Genomic DNA, 4,515 nt, shown 5'->3' on the forward strand with positions numbered 1-4,515 from the left:
GGAAGCTGGTTGGAGCTGGGGCTTTGCATCAGCCTGGAGGGAAGGGGGACAGGGCTTGTGGCATTGCCAGCTCTCACTGGAGATTTCCATGTCCTGGCCCATGGCCAGTGCTTGGAGAAAGGGGTTCTGTCACCAGCACAAAGCAGAGCTTAGCTGGCAACGGGGAATGAACAAAAGTTCTCAAAAAGTTCAAGAGGACTTAGCTTTTCCATTGGAAAGAAAAAAAAAAAAAAAAGAAAAAAGAACAAGAGAGAGATTTCCTGGAAATGAACTGACTTATTGAATACTCCCTTTGCAGTTCCACCCCTCTCCCTTCCCCTGCCTGGAGCTGAAGGGCTGCGGGAGGAAAATCATCCCCAGCAGCTGTGGTTGCTCTACCTGCTCTGGGATTGCAGGGGTGTGACAGTGTCACCTCCAGCACAGAAGCAGCCCCAGAACTGCCCTGTCAGTCTGGTTATTGCCCTTGTTTGGCAGCAGAGCAAGAGCCTCCTGTGCCCTTTGCCGCTGAACCCGGAGCAGAGCGGCTGTGCTCTGTGTATCCATCATCCAGCACAGAATGGGTGAGGCAGCTCCTGCTGCAGATGCCACATGTTCCCCACAGTAACTCAGGCAATAACTTGATCTTATTAACAGGAAGATTCTTATTTAATAGATGGAATAATGCCCCCTTTATGCAACAAAGCGACAAAGAGCACAAAGGGCCATTCACCAGCTGCCTCCAGCTCTGATCCCCAGGCACCACATCCCAAACAGGCATCCTGACAGCAAGGAGCAGCCCAAACCTTACAGGTTACTGAGAAAAACAAGGCCAGATAGTAGTTTTTGAGTGCTAGGGACCAGGGGAGCAAGGCACATGTGTGCTCAACATTTGGGAGCTTGAGAACAGTGTGTCACCCCAAGATTTGGGGAGCAAAGCAGTACTTGAAGGATAGTCCCTAGGACTGGATAGGAATGGCTTTCCAGGTCTCCTCAAAGCTGTGATAGAGATGGACATTGTCTAGTTCAAAGGCTAATTAAGCAACCCCCCTTTAAGTGCAAGTAAGCAAAACCGGCAAAAAAGTGGTATTTCTGAGAATTCCAAGGAACTTCACAGAAAACGGTGACACAACTTCTGTGAGTCAAACTTCTGCAGGGTGGGGGGAGGGTAAAGCTGAGAGATGACAAGCAAAGGGCTGGTGTCCTGCAGAGGAAGCCCAGAGCAGGGCTGTGAGATGGTGCCCTGCCTGCAGACACCCTGTGGGGTGAAGGAAACATCCCCCAGCCCTGAGCAGCTCCTCACAGCCCCTCCTGTACCCCCTTCCCAGCAACAGTGGGAAGCCCCTCCTCTGGGTAGGCACCTCCAGATCTTGGAGCTTGGCTGGACAAAAAACATCCTTTTTTTTCAGAGCAACCCAGGGGGAAAAGAAAAACAGGAGACAGGACCAACATCAAAGAGAAAGTTATTTGTGTGTGTTCTGGAAGGAAAGGCACCATGAATATGGAGTGTCCCCTGCCAGGATGGCAATGAGTATCTCCAGCCAGGCTTCAAGAGGCTTCATCACAGTGCACACAGCTCCACTGGCCATGCATGGCTGTCCCAGAGCAGAGCCAGATGCTCTTCAAGCAGAAGAAATGAGGCAAGGCAGGTGCTGGCAACCTCGACAGCACAGGAACCCAACTCTCTTTTTCCATTCGCTTGAGACAGAAGAGGAAGTCAGAGTTGGATCCCATTTCCACACATGGAGGGGTGAGCAGGGTGTATCAGCTCCTCCAGTGGGACCCAGCACAGCACTGGAGCACCAGGGTGTTGTAAAAAGCATCTCCCAGCATTTAATTTTTCAGGCCTTTCAGCCTGAATTACTGTGCACGGGGAAGCTGAGAGAGGAGATTTTTGTTCTCTTGCACTGGTACTTCCTGATTCGACTCAGCACCTCAGAACCCTGTTGAGACCTTTCAGCTCAAAATATTCTCCTCAGCAGCAGATGGATAAAATATCAGGCAGAAGACGATGTGTGGCTGTGACAGCAGCCAAACCCAACAAAATATTTGCTTCAAAGCAGGAAGGGGGATAGCGTGTCCAGCTGGAAAAAAGCAGGAAATGGTTTTTAAAAGAGTGAAAGAAGGGGACAGAGAAGGAGATGGTTGTGTAAGACATGATGTTTCAATTAGAGCAGGCCTGAATGATAACAGAAGTTCATGAACTCGTGTTCTAGGCAAAAGGGAGGTGTTTGATTTTTTTCCTGTGCATCTTCATCCTGGCACAGGCATCAGATGGTGTTTTATGGACAGATAAATGGATGCAGCTACAGGAAATTATAATGCCTGTAAATAGGCAACTCTTGGAGCCTGGTCCTTGCTTTGGGTAACTTCTTTCATTCTATCTATCTATCCATCTATCTATCTATCTAATCTATCTGTCTAATCTATCTATCTAATCTATCTATTCCTCTATCTATCTATTCCTCTATCTATCTATTCCTCTATCTATCTATCTATCTATCTATCTATCTATCTATCTGTTTGTCTATCCATCTATCTATTCCTCTATCTATCCATCCATCTATCTATCTATCTTATCTTAATTAATTAACTTATCATAGTGCCCCAGGATGAGGGGAGGATTTGAGGCAGTGCTCAGCCTCACCTTGGGCAGCTGAGGACACCTCCTTGCTGGCACTGGCTGCTGGCACGGGCTGCAGCTTCCTCCACCCACAGATCTCAGCTTTCTTTGGCCTCATTGTGAGAAATTCATTCCTTGTTCTACATGCAAATCCTCTAAAGGGTTCTCAGGATGCTAAGTAGGAATTCAGAAAGAACAACAGAAAGAAGTAAGAGGGGATTTTTTTGTTGGTTTGTTGTTGGTTTTTTTTTTTTTTTTTACTTTAATTTGAAAAATAACTGGCCTTGAAACCCCTAGTTTTTTCCCTCTGAAGACAGGAGAGAAGCCTCCTGCCAACCTCATGTCACAGGCCTACACCACATTTCACAGGGGGATCTGTGATTGACTCTCACGAGGGACTGAGGAGGAAAAATGGGCTCCGGTGAGTAAATTATTGCACAACATCCCCTACATCTGATTTCTTGCATTTGCAGAACATCTGTCCCTGTCCTGGAGCTTTCCTGGAAGATGCTGCAGCAAGTACAGGGAAAACAGATGGGGGCTGTGAGTGGGAGGGTTGGAGAGCAGCAGCTCCGTGTCCCCCTGGGCACCTTCACAGGGGTGTCCTGCACCAACCCCTCCAGCCTGAGATGGGAGGGCAGGACATGAAGTTACTGCACCCACGAGGAAAGCTAAAAGTTGGGCTGGCTTTAAAAAGCACCTGGAGAAACCCATGCAAGGAAAAGGCACCCCTGGGGAGCTGCTAAACCCTTCCAGCTTAGGGACCCCTGAGCTGGGCAGCAGCTTGGGAAGGGACAGTGGTCACTTGTCACTTGTCCTGTCCTCCTAAAGGACCCCAAAAAGCAGCCAAAGGAGGTGCTGGGTTGCAGTTCTCTCAGGACTCCATTAACTCACTGTGAACTATTTCAGTTAACTTTGGACACGTGAACCCAAAAAGGAAAAACTGGGAAGAAATTTATTTCTTGGGAAATAAAAATTTATTTATTGGGAAGAAATCACTTTTTTTCTTTTGTTACGAGCTGGGTGTGGGCTAAGTGGCCTGGTCCATGTTGGCCAAGTGGCCAAGGCCAGGCTGGATGTGGCTCTGCCTGATCTAGTGGAAGGTGTCCCTGCCCATGGCAGGGGTTGGAACAAGATGATCTTTAACGTCCTTTCCAACCCAAACCATTCTGGGATTCTGTTTTACCAGCAATAGCAATGCACTTCAAAATCATTTTTATTTCAAGTGAAATATAGGCCATAACTTTCTTGAAGTGCAATGTTTCCAGCAGGAGGGCTGCAGGTCAAATGCTTCATTCAAAACAAACACTTCTGCTCTGTAATCATAGAATCATTAAGGCTGGAAAAGGCCTCTGAGATCGTCAAGTCCAATTGTTGATGGCTGATCTCCTTCTTCTGCAGCCTCTGTTCTGCCTTTTCTAGGAAAGGAAAATTGCCATTGTTGAGAAAAAAAATGCTGATTTGCCATTTCCAGGTGTCTCACCTCAGACTCAGGTGCCCCCAGAGCAGGGATTAAACATGTCCTGTGGGGAAAATGCTTTTGATCCCATGCAGGAATCCGGAGATGGAGACCTGTGGATGGGATTCTCACAGGCCACAGGACACCTTGTCCTCTCTGCTCCACGGAGCCCTCCCGGTGTTGTGCTGCTGCTGGATCTGCTTTTGCAGGACAAACCTCTGCGAGCTGCTGGCTGTTGATGTGCTGCAAGCCACGAATGGAGTTCCCTTAAGGAACAGACCGCTGGGGTTTGGAGCAGGGAATGAGGGCACCGGGGGGCATCAGGAGTCAGTGGAGGCTCTGCTCGTGCGGGAAGGCCACGGGGACACAGGCAGTGAGTGTCCCAACAGCTGCGTGCTCTCAAAGCAGGGCTCATTTTTGCCTTCTCTCCAAATCAAACGCGGAGTCTGTGCCTCTA

The sequence above is a fragment of the Lepidothrix coronata genome, unplaced genomic scaffold (genome assembly GCF_001604755.1).
Source record: "Lepidothrix coronata isolate B3197 unplaced genomic scaffold, Lepidothrix_coronata-1.0 Scaffold34, whole genome shotgun sequence".
In the NCBI taxonomy this organism is placed as follows: Eukaryota; Metazoa; Chordata; class Aves; order Passeriformes; family Pipridae; genus Lepidothrix; species Lepidothrix coronata.